This window comes from Rhipicephalus sanguineus, chromosome 5 (assembly GCF_013339695.2).
Source record: "Rhipicephalus sanguineus isolate Rsan-2018 chromosome 5, BIME_Rsan_1.4, whole genome shotgun sequence".
NCBI classification, from domain to species: domain Eukaryota; kingdom Metazoa; phylum Arthropoda; class Arachnida; order Ixodida; family Ixodidae; genus Rhipicephalus; species Rhipicephalus sanguineus.
Window position 1 is genome coordinate 198,088,603 of NC_051180.1, and position 15,992 is coordinate 198,104,594.

Sequence of the window (15,992 nt, forward strand, 5' to 3'; positions counted from 1 at the left end):
AGCCTTTAGTTTGCATTCAAAAAGTCACAGTTTCGCCGCAAAGGCGGACCAGTGAATGCGATAGCAAGAAATTGGAATGTCACACGAAGCATGACAAGCAGATCGATACTTGCAGCGCGCCGCTGAAGCACGAAGAAGGACGCCCGAAATGAACGCACAGGTATACACAGGACTATAGTGTACTAGAATAATTTTTCTAGTACACTATACACAGGGCAAGCATGAACTAACAACTGTCACAGTTGTTACGTCTATAAAAAAGATGGTTGATCCCTCCATCATAGGAATCGCAGTAACACGAAAGTAAAGTGTGCCCTTACGGGAATAACTGAATGTTTACTGTACATTGATATAAGACAGTTTGTACAATGTATATTGATGTCTGGCAGCTATAGCACCGTTTAACGTGGATGCACCCACTTTGATGAGTGGTGGTACATTTCCATCCCGACGACTAACTTCCATGTTAAATGATTAAACAGACCCCTGTGGTAGCTGTAGTAGTTAACAGTGAAAGCGTAATCAGAGAACGAGGTGTGATAGCCGGAAGAGCCTCGCATATTGCACGCAGAACTTGGTCGCTATCCCGTGGCCGACATGTTAAAATGTGATTGAACACCACGGCCGGACTAGAGGGAAACGCAAAGCGCGTCGTTCCGCCCCGGTAGCTCGGCCGCGATTTTTCTCGGGGCGAGCACGTGAGCGGTGAACGCGGCGTTACAGCCAGGTGAGGCAGGCGCGCGTCGCAGATATTATTGGTTTGGGTTAGCGTGATGCAATGATTGAGGCAGACGCTTTTACAACGTTTGGGGTAAGGTCGCCACCTCGCGGTGTGTTAAGGCATTCACATAATTGAACTTGTATTGAAAACGTACCGAATGGGACGGACGTGTAACGCGTTGCAGGTGCTAATCGCGGAGGCCACATTAATGATGAATTACTTTACTGTACCGCTCCCAGGGGGCAACACCACCCCGTTGACCGGGAGAGTGGTAGATATAAAAAGCACGTTTGTAAAGCCTGTAGAGTCTGTTCCTGTGGCGCAGTGGATGGCGTGCCCAGCATCTATTTTTGCGGACCGAGCGGTCGTGGGTTCGATGCCCTTTGACGGAACATTTCAGGGGCGAATCTCCTCTTAGTCTAACCTTGTCACGTCTCCGTTGTCCGGCGCAACCACCTTTGCAAACTGCCCACTACTTCGTCTTTGCAAACGTCCCACTACGACCCTTCACCGATCCTTTGCAAACTGCCCACTACTTCGTCTTCGCAAACATCCCACTACGATTCATCACCCATCCATTACTTCACCGATCATAATGCCGTTATAATGAAGGGGAACGGAAGCCACCTATGCAAACTGCCCACTACTTCGTCTTTGCAAACATCGCACTACGACCCATCACGGATCCATCACTTCACCGACCATAAAGCCGTTATAATGAAGGCGGAACGGAAGCCACGTCTAGCTACCACTTACGATTAATAACATTTCTTGTATAAATATATACAGTGTTTGTAACGTCTTTGATGATGTACTGGCTATCGCTTTGATTACTGCTGGGCGAAACCACTGAAGATTTCACGGTGTAACCATGATTGCTTCAGGAGCTTCGCCCAAGCTCTTCATCATTCACCCGTGGATATGCTATGATTTTTTTTCGTCTGGTTGTGTAATTTTTTTCGACGTCATTTCTGTAACGGAAATACGTCACTGAAGTCTTGGTGGACCCCGGCATAAAACATTTTCGTGTTAAAAGGCACAAAGAAAAATAAAACACAAGAAAAATTCGGCAGATCCCACGCGTTGTGGGAATCGGTTTCATGCGAAGCAGTCAGCGAGTACTTCTATGCTGCATTTGATGGCTTTGAGCCAAGCGTTACGAGGTGGATCAACGTGTTTTTCTAAGTGTATTAGCTGTGTGCACATTGTGGGCTTACCAGGCGCGTCCACAACACTGGCGTTTAAAAGCCAACTTATGGTGCGACGTAACGTCAGCCCTCCCATTAGAGTACATACGTCAGTATTATCGAAACTAAGTGCACTTCATGGTGCACTCATGTGAATATCATCGTAACTTTCGTTAATGTGATCTTCCGGGGTTGAGCAATGATTCTATACAGCTTGTTGAACCATAGGAATAAGAATGTAATGTTTATTAGACTACTATACTTAAGCGGAGCCAGCACTGGAATTACAGACGTTAATCTGATATGACGCCTGTATCGTAGGAGTACGTATGCAGTGTTTATTGCTTTCTTCTAAAATTAGATAGCCAGCACCACAACCACAACTGATGTTGCACACACACTACGCCTGCATAGGCTGTTTTCCAAACCAGTTTATAGACCTGGCGTGGCTCTGTGGTAGAATACCTGAATGCCAGGCAGAATGCTTGGGTTCGATTCCTGCTGGGATCCTAATTTTCATTCTTTGCAATCGCCGTGTCAACGCTGCCGATGCCGGTTTTAAATGCGGAGCATTTCTTAGTCGCGGCGTCGGCCGCCGTCCACACCCCCACTGCGCATGCTCGGCTCGTCACACGCCATGTATGCGCCTGCGAAAGAACGGTGAGCTATTTATGTTTACCATTTACCGCTGGTTTTATGGAGATCTCGGAGGAGCTTGGACGTGTTTGCTATCACGCAACGCTCCTACCTTGTCTTTCAATTTCAAAAGTGCTCGTGAGACGCGCAAGACAAAGTAGCCCCTTTCAGTACCCGCTCGTGATGTGGAAGGAAAAAAATTGGCCGCGTATCTGCGTGCTTCGCTGCAAATGTCGTGTAAAGACGATAGAAGAGGCGCTGTGTGAGATATGGACGCCATCTGGCAATACGTCGGGAAACATGAGTGCTGTGTTGCGTGCTGGTAGTCCCGGCGCAGCAGCAGGCGAAGACCGGCGGTGACCAACGCGACCGGCGGGGACGCCAGCCAGCCCGAAAACGCGGTTTGGCGCGAAGCGCTGAAGCAGAGAAACGTCCGCACTCAACGAGTACTCTCCACACACTCTTTTATTTACACGTCGCCTGGGTAAAACAGGAACGCCAGAGCGGCGCCCACAACCGGCAGCCTGAAGGCCGCCCACAACGCTGCTTTTTCATTTTTTAAATATTTTTTTTTCACCTTCTTGGCCTTCTCAAAACTAAAGTTTTTCAACACCAACCCATGGCATTCGTACTGTGCAATACAGAACCGAAACACAACAATGAGCTCGTGCGAAGGGCACGGAGGAAGGCAAATTTCAGCGCAGTCGCATTTTCAGCTTTGTTGAAACAGCGCTCACAGACGACGACGAAGTAAAAGAAGGCACTGGACAGGCAGCGCCTGTCCTGTGCCTTCTTTTACTTCGTCGTCGTCTAGTGAGCGCTGTTTCAACAAAGATGAACGCATACCAACTCGCTCAAGCATCCATTCTTATGCATTTTCAGCGTAGCTTAAGAAACTAGGGTCCTTAAAATTACGTATGTATGCATTTTCTATTAAAGGAACACGCCACCTAATACTTACCTAGTGATGTTGCACCTCAGATATTGCTGACATTTACTTTTTGATCGACAACGTTCACAAGTATGAACAGCCGTACCAGTTCAAGACGGCTGGCCCTTGGGCAAGTGGTTCAACTTTGGCCGAGTGGCTGAATCGAGGGACGTGCCGACAAACAGAAAGACAGACAGACAGAAAGACAGACCAAAATTTCTGCGTTTAAGTTCCCCAAGAAAGACTATCGTCTTTAAAAAAAAGAACACCGGGCACACCTTGCACCAGACGCCACCGTGTGGCATGAGACGCAGATGGGTCACTCCACGCGCCGCAGTTTAAAGGGCCCTTGATAGCAAAATTTTTGCTTGTGCATTTTTTACTGCAATTTGTAGCTTTGTGTCTGGCAATCCCTAAGTTGAATCGTAAATGCTCTAACGTATCGTGTAACTAATTCGAACGTAGTTAATTGTGACCATTTTAGCGTGACTTCGAAACTCCCGCCTAAAAACCATGAGAAACTAGCGCCCCATTGGGGGGGCGGGGCGCCAAAAATCATGTTCACACAAGCTGTGGTGACGTTAGAGCGCAGTTTTCAAATCGGGGCCCCGCGTGCGGCACAGAATGAAAGTATGTGGGTGCCTCGGTACAGGGTTAACCCTGTTAAGCGCGTGTCCCCTTACGAAAACTACCTCGAGTGCAGTCTGACAAGAGAGGGAGAAGGGTGCGGAACAAGAGGCCTCGCCGGGTGCCAGTCATGGTATTGCGTGCGCCCCGCAAACCTTCTGTGACGTACACAATACTTGCTTTACTCGTGGAACGTCACGCGGGGCCTCTATCTACGTCATACCAAGATGTCGCGAGGTGCAGCCAAGTCAAATGAGCACTCACGCTTACTTTAAAGCCAAATTAAGATATCTGAAAGGCAACGTTCGCCACTAATTATCGGTCAGAAATAAAAGAAGTAATTATCGGTCGCTATATAGGAAAGTGAAACAATACAAACATCTCGAGGTTTCAAAGAAAAAGAAGTATCTAAGAGCGTCTCATTCTACATTGTCGACACGCAGTCCTGGCCAATCCCCCAGAGTGGCTATGTGCCATAGTTTTGAAAAAACATACAAACATTCTCGACACTTGCAGCGCGTTGTTCAAGCACAAAGACGTAACAAATGTGACAATTGTTCACGTTTGTCCTGTGTATACGTGCGCGTTCATTTCGGACGTCCTTCTTTGTGCTTCAGCGGCGCGCTGCAAGTATCCAGCTGCTTGTCGTTCTTCGTATGACATTCCAATTTCTTGCTATCGCATTCATTGCTTCGCCCTTGCGGCGAAACTGTGACTTCTTTCTTTTAAACTGCAGCGCGTGGAGTGACCCCTCTGCGTCTTCTACTACATGGGGTCGTCTGACGCACGGTGTGCCCATTGTCTTTTTTTTTTTTGTTCCACATCATGAGTGGGTACAGCAAGGGGCCACTTTGTCGTACGCGTCTCAAGGGCAGTTTTCAAACTGAAAGAAAATGTAGGAGCGTTGCGTGATAGAAAACACGCTCAAGCTCCTCCGAGATTTGTGTACCACCAGCGGCAAATGGTGAACATAAATAGCTCGCCGTTATTTCGCCAGCGCATACATGGCGTGTGGTTAAGCTGTCTAAAGCAGCGTGCTTGGGAGCGATGGGTCGCTGGTTCGAATACCCGGTCGGGTACTTCAGATTTTTTTCTTCTGCCTTATATTTCTTTGTGCCTTTTTATATATATACATACATATACATATCTCGGACATGATGGCGCTGGCAAAAGTCCGCCAAGGGTGTCCATATAGTTGCTATCGTAATAAAAGACTAAAATGTGGTCACAGTGGCCCGCGCGTAACTATCAAAAATAGGACCCGCCGTGCTAGCTTAACTGCTGAGATGTGGCGCTCGGGACCAGGTACATCAATGTAGGAGCATATTAGAGAAGCCGGAATGACGAAAATTAATGGGAAACACCTCACTACGGCTTGCCTCAGTCATGTCGTTCTGGCATGTAAAACCTCCAAATCTTTCAATCGGATGCATCAGCGGCGCCTCGGGCATAACATGCAAGACGGTAAAAAATACTGATAAGGAAACGTATCGCAATCTGGAGGAGAAACAAGAGTACATGCTAGCTTCACATCACACTTGGCACAGTGACGGGCCAAATGGTCGCCTCCGCTCTTTCCAAACACTGCGCAGCGAGATACTGTTGTGGCGGTGGTACAAGGTCGGCGGTGACATCCATTCACGACCCTCTGGTGTCCTACCTAGTGCATTGTGAATGCTAACGGCGTTCGGGCTGCAAAGTTAGCACGATTTCTTAATGGTCCAATTTGTGTCACAAATATGTTTTAGTACGCATGCAATGTACGCAAACTGCATGGTCTAAGAAAGTGCGAATTTTTAATAAGAGGAAGCTCGCAGATAAACTGTAACAGTGTTTTCTTCTTTTTTTTCAGATTATTCGCCAATATAATTATTACAAGGTTGCCTAGGCAGCACAGACGTACACTTTAAGGCAAAATTACGTGAAAAAGGAGTAACAGAGCCCAATAGGCGTGCGCGATGAACGGATAGACTGTTGAGGAGCAACTACAGAGGAATGCGTGCCGTGTGAAAACCAGTTAGTCTGCATAGGATCAACTGCGTGGGAGATGCAGGACATGTGCATGCCGTTGTCATGGGAACTACCCGTCCTCCTCGCTCTTGGGTCAGTCTTACCACTTGTGTTGGTGGTGGCGTGTGGGCGCTCGGAGAGTTGGACGCCGCGGTGCCTTGCACGTGTGCGTGGATGAGCGCGTGGTGCTGCTTTTATGTTTCGCCGCACCCGTGAAGTCTGGAGCTGGTCTCGACACGTCGCGACGCCGCGCTGTGTATCTCCGGCGTTGTCACGGCACTGTGTCGCCACCGACAGGGAATGGCACACGGGAAGACAGTAGGCTTATGGGATCCACGATTTTAATCTGACTCTGGGCAGATATCGGCGCTCGATATTTTCACAAGTAAGTGATCATTCTTTATTCTGCCGTGCCTGTCGCGTGCACGAAACGCATTGCGCTTGCCGGCAACGGGCACGATCGTGTTGTATAATGCGCGCACGAAATGCACCACGAAGGCCGGTTTGGGCGTCAGCTCGCCTGTGCTTTGAGACCGCCTGGAAATTGGCCGCCATTGCCGTCGGCCACCTCGCTCATCGAGTGTTCGCCGGTGATGAGCTGCGGGCTCGCGATATTGGGCCCAGGCGTCGCCGCTGCCCTGCCACTCGTTCAAAACGCATTGCGGTGGCCGGCAACGAGCTCGGTTGTATGTCGCGCGCTTGAAGTGCACCGACATGGGCTGACGGGGGCTACTTAAGCTGTGCTTCCGAACTCTGTGGAAACCGGTCGCTATTACCGTCGGCTTTCCTGCAGTTGGCTCGCAAGCAGCTCGCAGCGGCGTTTGCTCGCTGTACTGCCGCTCGCTCGAGAAACTTTGTGGAAATTGTACCCCATTACCGTCGGCTTCCCCGTCGCTCGTAGGCAAGCAGCTCGACGCCGTTCGTGGTGGCGGCCCCGCGTTCGCTCGCTGTACTGCTCGAGGTTGGCTGGCGGCAGCGGCTGCTGACGGGCTTGCTCGAGCTCTACGACGCCGCTCACAGAAAGCTCAATGACTTGTTGGCGGCAAGGCGGTTGGCGACGCCTCGGCGTGATGGCTGCGGCTACCGCACTTGAGCTGTTGCGCTATGTGGCTCGAAATGCGTCTTCGATGATGGATGAACTCACGGTGAAATTATTTGCATGTCATATTTCAGACGTGTGTTTTTATTTCACCTTGAACGTATTTGCCATGTACTGTGTCTTCATCCTGTTTGTCACGCGTGACTAACTATTTGCAATCTTTTTGTGCTTTACAGGATGCAGCCGTTGTTCACAACGTGCAGCATACTGTGGGCGCTGGCGCGTGCAATGCCAGTCATCTGTTGCTTCCGTTGGAGCACCTTCACAAAAAGGACGGTACGAGATATGACAACGCGGCTGGACCTGCATTGGACATTTTACAGTGAATTCAGTGAAAAAAAAGCGGAAACTTCGTAGGTATAAAGAAAAATAAAACGTTTGGTTGTCTCACTTTTGTCTTTCGTTGTCGCATTGACTGCGAAAGCAGTGATACACGCAAGACTAAATATTTTTTCGCGTGTTGCTTTTCGCGCCATTTGCTGCTTACCGAGAAAACAAAATACACGTGAAAGTATGAAGCCTTGCGGAGAGTAACTGCAGAAAATCATCTCTAGGGATTAACGGTTCTTTGAACTGGGGATAGAAAGTTCATTCGAATAGAGTATTCGAATGGACCGACAGTTCTTCCGGCGAGGTGCAACTGCGGGGACTAACGGTTGCCCGGTTAGGTTTAAATGTGAGGACTAAATGTTAGTCCATTGAGATGAACTGTGGGGTCTAATAGCTAGCTGCATGGAGACTAACTGTTAGACCCGGTGCCGTTAGTCCTTAAAGGGAGTAATGGTTGTGGCAACCCCATTAATCCCCAAAGGGACGAACCACACACCCTTTTCACACTCCTTTCCTTTAGAGTGTAGCAAAAAGAATAACCAAGGGGGGTGGGGGGGGGGGTTAAACTTGCTGAATTTTGACTTTTTCTATACATCGAATATGTACACGTACGCATGCAAGGCCGCACAGAAGTATCACAGTCATTACACATGCAGTGGCATCATACCACGTAGTACCTCACGCAAACAAAAAGGAACCACACTTGTCATGAAGGTATGACAGAGGTGGTGACAGGATGATCTCTCATTGGTGATAATACGTTTCATTATTAGAGCGGAGCAGTCAAGCTCTCGCAGTGACGTTCATCGCCGAGAGGAAACTATCATGAACCGGCACGCGCTCTCTTCCTCCTCTTCCTCTCCTGCTTCACTCGCAGAACACGTTTGTCCAGCGTGGGATGCAATAACTCTGATGGGTGAGAGAAAGAGCACAGAGAGAGAGAGAGAGAAAGGAAGATAGCCAGAGAGAAAGAGAGCAATTCTTTGCAAAAATAATAGTCTTGCCGAGGCGGGGTTTGAACCCGCATGTGCATGTACTTGTCTTCTTCTGTCCGTGTTTTCGTCGCGCAATTTCTTTGACGCATACGCACCATCGCAAGGCAAGCGTCGTAACCACTCGGCTATCCAGGCATGCTAGCAGAGCATAACATAGACTTGTATAGTATAGTATACATAATGTATTATAGCATAAAGGGAGATGGGAAAGGGAAAGAGGGTGAGGAGGAAGGAAATGAGGACGGGAGAGAGTAAGGCATAGCATACAACGAAAAAAAAGAGAGAAATAGAGACAAAGAAAAAGTTGAAAGAAAGAAAGAGAAAACATGTCCAGCTTTCTGGGACATCGACTACTGCTGCAAAGTCGACCCCAAGGGGATGCGCTCGGCGTAACTCTATGGGGAGCAATCTTTAAAAAAATGATTACTAAACAATGCCTCATATTTCGCAATTTGCACTCAGGGTACTTAACGCCGACATCGTTCTTATGCTGTACATCGCGATTAGTTTTAATCCGCCGGCAGGATTTTCTTTCCAGAGACACTTTTGTGCCTCTATTGAAAATGCATGGGGTGATTTTTTAAAAGTAAACTGTAGCGCAACGATCAATTAATCGCTATTTGCACCCTAGTGCCAGATACACTAGGACAAGGTTTCTAAGTGTTTGTAATGCGGTGTGATTACGCCGAGTGGATTTTTTTCCCGAAGAGTTTTTCTCATTCTATACTGCGCGAAAGCCGCCCTATAGGGTAAAAAGATTGCCTGTCGCTAAAATGACGGGAAAGTGCGTGGTGATCGCAATAAAACTCAGGAAAAGTGAGCAGATGTGAAGCAAATTGTCACTCTGACGTACAGGAATTTAGTAATAGTAGTAATTATTAATAACGAATCGAACAATTTATGTTAAACTTATGGGGCCAGATGTCCGTATGGAAGCACATGTAGAGTATAGATGGTATTTCAATTTGTAGTGTTACGATAAATGATAGATCATATATTTCATGTAATAGATTTGTACTGTTTATTGTTAAGATTAACTAGCAATGCAGGTTAATTTTCATTATTTGACTGAATGCAACATAGTCTTCAGTGGTGTCTAACGAAAAGTATCTCAGATGGCAATATAGCTTTTTAACGCAAAACAATTCTAAGCAAACCACGGCGACCTTGAGGGTATCTATCTATCTATCTATCTATCTATCTATCTATCTATCTATCTATCTATCTATCTATCTATCTATCTATCTATCTATCTATCTATCTATCTATCTATCTATCTATCTATCTATCTATCTATCTATCTATCTATCTATCTATCTATCTATCATGGCCGTTTGCGTCATGGGATGTATACCAAAATTGGCATGGCATACCATGACTATGACAAACATAAATGACAGCCCATATCATAAAAATCCATGACATGCATGTCATAAACGGCATGATTTATTTGCCACAATATTGGCGCTCTTGCAGCCGTTTCGTTAACTTGATATAAACCAAAATTTGTATGCCATGACAACAGTGCATGTGAAAAAATTTTGAGTTCTCACTTACATGAACTTTTCAGAAGGATGTATTTCCACGACGTCGGAGAACGGGTAGTGATATTATAGCTTGGTAGCATGAGACGTATTTTCACCAACATAATTTCTAGCTTCCGCTTCATTATCACATTTGGGTTTTGCTTTTATCGCTTTTGTAAACTTTGTCGCTTTCCTAAAATAACAAAAAATACACCATCTCCCGCTAAAGGGGACCATGAGGCGATGAGAAGCCGGAGCACTTGCACGATCGCGTTCCGTTGGCGTTCGTTGGGCATGCTACCGACCTCGCGTCGTGGAACGCGAAGAGGGACGCTATGCGCGTCGTATCTTCCATCTAGCCTGGCCGTTAATTCTCACAGGGCGAGAGGGGGGCGGCGTAGGAGAGGAGGGAGAAGGGGAGGGGACGCGCATGCGCTCGAGCTCATCGCGGCGTTGCGCACGAGAGAATTTCGGCATGTCTAGCCCGCGTTTCAGAGGAAGAGTGGAAAGAGGGAGGGGAGAGGGGTATGGGAGAAGGGGAGGGGAGAGGTAAAGTGGAGAGGGAAAGTGGAGAGGGGTATGGGAGAGGGAAAGTGATGAGGAGGTGTGTGGAGAGGGTATGCGCATGCGCAGTAAGGGTGGTCACGCCGCATACCACCACCACCACCGGATTGAGCTCCGCCTTAAGATACTTCGCATCTAATATAACTGACAAATCTTAAGCTGCAAATCGTGACAGGCATGTCATCTAAGGCATGATTTATAATGTGATGGTCTCGGGACGCTCGAGGCCGTTTAACATGAGGGATATGCAACAAAAGTGGTATTCCGTGACGTGTCTCTATCACGAACATAAATGACAGGTGGTAACATGAAAATCATGACATGTTATGTGCGCCATCACTTAGGTGCAACGCTCATGGTGAACTCGCGGTCGTTTCGCGCGCTTGATATGCACCAAGTTTGGTGTTGTGTGACGTGACTATATGACGAAGATATATGACAGGTGAGAATAAGAAAATAATGACTTGCACGTCATGTGCGCCATGACTTACGTGTCACGCTCATGAGGAGCTCCTGGCCATTTCGCTCGCAGGATATACACCAAAATTGGTGTTGCGTGATGTGACTATATGACGAAGATTTATGACAGGTGGTAACATGAAAATAATGACATGCATATCATGTGCATCATGACTTACGTACCACGCTCATTGGGAGCGTGTGGCCATTTCACGCGCCTGATATACACCAAAATTGGTGCTGTGTGCCGTGACTATGGCAAACATATACGACAGCTGGCAATAATGATTTGCATGTCATGCGTCGCATGATTTACATGGCGCGCTCATGGTGAGCTCGCGGTCGTTTCGCTCGCTTGATATACACCAAAATGGTTGTTATGCGATGTGACTGTATGACGAACATATATGACAGCTGGTAACATGAAAATAATGACATGCATGTTATACTTATCATGATTTACATGCTGCGCTCGCGGCCACTTCATTCACTGGCTATATACCAAAATTGATATGGCGTGAGAGAAATGTATAACGAGCATAGATGACCGGTTCTAACATGCAAATTATGATATGCATATCATGTACGACATGACCTACATGCAAAGCTCATGGTGCGTTCGCGGCCATTTCGCCAGCGCCATACACAACAGAAATAATATCGCGCAGCGTGACTGTATGACGAACATAAATGACAAGTAATAACAAAAAATCACCAGATGAATGTCATCTACACCATGATTAAGATACGATGCTCATGGTGCGCTCGAGGCCGTTTCGCTTTTTAAATATGTGCCAAAAATGGTATGGCGCGACATGACCCTATGGGAACATAATGGACAAGTGACAACGTAAAAATTATGATATGTATGTCACGTACGGCATGACATGTTTAGCTCATGGTGCGCCCGCGGCCGTTACACAAGATTGATGTATAGCAAAATTTGTGTTGCGTGATGTGACTGTATGAAGAACATAAATGAGAAAAAAATCACACCATCTCCCTCTGAAGGGGACCATGAGGCGATGCGAAGCAGCGTTTCGGCATGTCGAGCCCGCGTTTTAGAGGGGGAGAAGAGAGGGTTTAAGGGGGAGAGTGGAGGATAAGGGAAAGGGGAAGTGATGATTTGGAAAAGGGGATAGGAGAGGGGGAGAGGGAGGAAGAAAAAGGGAGAGGGGGAGTGGATAGACGGTGTTTGGAGAGGGTTTGCGCATGCGCAGTAGGGTGGTCACGCTGAACACCACCACCTCCACCAGATTGAACTCCGCCTTAAGATGCTTCGCACCTAATAAAAATTAAGAGACGTACGTCATGTATTAGACACTTTTATGTCAGACATTTTATTACAGGGGAGCTGTAAATGGCGTACCTGCTTTACTTTTGAAGCGCGTTCGCGTCCGGCCACTAACAGAAAAAAAGACACTTGACCTCCGCCAAACGAACAATGACGTGAAGTAACGACGTCTTGACTTGATGTCATCACGACGGCACACAACTCAAAATTTTGCGCCGTCGCACAACGACGCCAATACATGATGCCACGTGATGTCACTAATTGAAATCGCCAATTGGTCAACGGTTGGCCGATCCTGGAGACAGCGCGACCGATATAACAGGTGGCCTCTTCGCGGAAGCTGTACAGAAAGTTTAAGTACAGCGGTACGGGGATGTTTGTGCGTGTTTCGCCGCGTCAGTCGTTGGCACGGTCTTGCCTGGTAATTATCAGTGCACCGTTCATTGTGAGCACACCCGAGTAGCAGCGCTTACGAGGAATGCCGAAGACAGCAGAGGCGGGAATACGCCCGTCAGCTCCACCGGTCATCCAACTTCAGAGAGTGACATAACTCCAACTTTTTATAGTGATTCGCCTAATTATGTGATGAATGGACGGACATGCAGTTCTCTCGTTGATACTTAGTTGGTAATTATTCGTGGAGGTAGTAGTACTTAAACTTCTGTTTTGACAAATACAAAGAGGAAGAATTTTTCAGCGAATAAGGCGCGCTGTTGCATAATTACATGACACTGAATTAGATAGCATTATTACTGCAATTACATTTATCTTTAGACAGTGAGAAATACAAATTTAAGTCAACCCTACTGCTAATACTATTGCAACAAAATGAGATGAAATAAAATTAGACCGCGCAATAAATACTTGAAATACGTGGCACAAGGTTGCAATTGAGAAGAAACAAAGAAGAGACAGAAAGAACGCCAACTCATCACTGAGCTTATTTTTATGAAGCGTTCGCAATATAAAGGCTCTTGGAGGACATGCGCAGAGCATTTCGTTCCCAGCACGTGCAGCCATATCCAGACGAGGTTTAAAACGAAGATCGCAAACAAGGTGTCTGGGAACCAGCAGCGAAGCTTCCTAATGTAAAGACGTCGAAAAAAAATAGAAACACAAACCTGCGCAAAGGTCGATGAAAAAACAACAAAAATACTGACAGGCACATTGAAGCAAAACCATCTAAAGTACATATAGATCCAACAGTTGGAATTCACAATTATGCAGCAAAGCTGACGGCACGCTGAAGCAAGAATCACCTTTCTTCCTTATGTGAAAGGCTTCCAGTAACTCTCGCGCCAGCGCATCCCGGCTCCTTCCAAGTAGTGGCGTGCGATCGAATTACGGTGTGCAGCCATACGAAGCACAGTGAAAGAGTAAATGAGACCCTGTTCCATTTCGAATTGATAAAGAATGCTCCATTAAACGGTCATTTGTACAGCGCCCTGTCTGGCCTGTATAGACCTTGCCACAGCTCAGGGGAATTTCATAAACAGTGCCCATGGCACAACGCAGAAAGGCTTGGCATGCTTCTTATCGCACGCCGCCTTGGCACCTCTCGAAGAAATGCGGGCACAGAGCCTTGAAAGCATATTCGGGGCAGAGAAGACTACAGGCACATGGTGCCGATTTGCAACCTTTTTTTAAGGCTGAGGGAGATTTTATGCATGTATGGCACAACGTGCGGTCTTTTTCTCTGTCCTAGCAATGGCTCTGCCCTCCTGCGTTCCCCTTCCAGCCTCTGAAGCAACGTTTCGAACACACTAAGACCGAATAAGGAAACCCAGCTGCAGTAAGCCGCGATAAATGACAGGAAAACCATCACGCACTATGTGCTCGCATGACTTGGACAGCGCAGAAGGAAAACACATAGCAGCTATAGCCCTTTGTACCACTTTGGAATGTGCAGAATCATGTCAAAGAAGTCCTTTTCTCGTTCTAGGGCTGAACTTCCAACAGACATGACGCTCGCCCAAAGTCAAGTCAATATCTAAAAACTGCAAGCTCTTGTCAATAGGCATCACGGGTGAAGAACAAGCCTTTTCCATGTGGTCGGAACAGGTTCATAACCAAATCTACCTCGCTAGAGTGCGTTACAGGGTTAGTAGAAGTGAACACCACGAGGAAATCGTCCACATATCTAAATATCTTAGGAACTTTGCCTGGGTCAACGGCATTTGCTAAAGCACGATCAATAGACGCCAAAAATATGCTACAAGGAACAGCTGCAACGCAGGAGCCAATACAAATGCCCTTTCTTTGAATAAACAAATCATTATTAAAACGGACAAATGTGCTACGAAGGTAAAATTCTAAAAGTGACAAAAAATTGGAAACGGATACGCCAGAGGTATTGATAAACGTTGTGTTCCCATGTTCCTCGATACAGTCCCTTACACAGGATAAAAGTTCATTATGAGGCAGTGAATACAAAAAGATCCTCAACATCAATCGAAAAAAAGATAACCGATATGTCACTTCTCCTTTTCAAGAAATCTATGACGTCACAGGAGCTTTTTGTTGCGAAAGCATCTACAAACGCTGACGAATTTAAATTCTTCAACAGATAGTGACTGATTTTAAACTGCCAAGTACCATTTTCCGTCACGATTGACCTAAACGGCATGTAAATTTTGCGCGTTTTTACATTGAAAAAGACTTCTAAGGTCTCGAAAAAATTCCTCAACGTCAATCAAAAAGCAAGTAACGATGTACCAACTAGCCCAACGTAACGTACTGCTAAGCTTCATTTCTTCTAGAAGGGACACTTTCCAGTCTGTTTTACCTTCTACTCAGGCTCAGGACTACGTGCGCTTGATCGCTTCTTCTTCTTGCCGTGCTAGGTCTATTGGTTTTTGCTTAAGAAAAGGATTAATACCCTACGACGTCATAATGCTTTTTGGTCCTGTTCATCCCTCGTTTGGCCACGCTAAACGCATCTGCAAAATTATTAAGTCGGAAATTTGGAGGCGAGTACGCCTATACCATGACCGGCTACGGCTGTGGTGTTTTTCAGGTCTCCCGGGAATTATAGCTGAAGAAGAACTGCGGGTATTTCGTCGCTCAGCGAATGACACAACGGAGCATCGGTGGCAGTGCATCTTGGTTCGGCTTCCCAAGCTCAAGACCAAGCGACTACCGAAGCCGGACAATTTACCAGTTCTTGGGAACGTGTCTCTTCCTGAGAAGGTTGCTTCGGTGCTCAAGAAAGGACCAAAGTTCAGCGTTGTTCCGAAGGTCTCAGCTCACGAATTGCTTGCTCGGAACCGAGGTATTTCCCCGAGTGGTGACGATAAAATCGTGAGCGGTGCCTGCTTGAAGGTGCGGACTCGCTTTTGCGGAACCGTAGAAATGACCGTCCCAAGTTGACCACGGGGGGAGCTGTCTCGTACTTCAAGGAGCATGAACTTTCCCTTCTTCAGGCATACAAAGAAGGCGGATTTTTGGTTATGCCTACTTCCACTTTCCAGGAAAAAGCCAGTTCTGCTATTGTGAAGAATTTTCTGCCTGCAACTGTCAAAGCGTAAAAGGTAAAAAGTCGTGCTATTGAATTGTCCAATAGTTTTAATTTAGCCAATCTTGCTAAATCAGTTTCCGAATGGAAAAATACTTC

The 15,992-nt window shown here is 46.8% G+C and overlaps 1 protein-coding gene across 1 annotated transcript in view; it reads right to left on the minus strand.

Annotated features, from left to right (window-relative positions):
• LOC119395174 (nucleolar and coiled-body phosphoprotein 1) overlaps window positions 1–15,992 on the minus strand; it is a 675,420-nt gene that overhangs the window by 367,602 nt on the left and 291,826 nt on the right. The window lies entirely within an intron of this gene.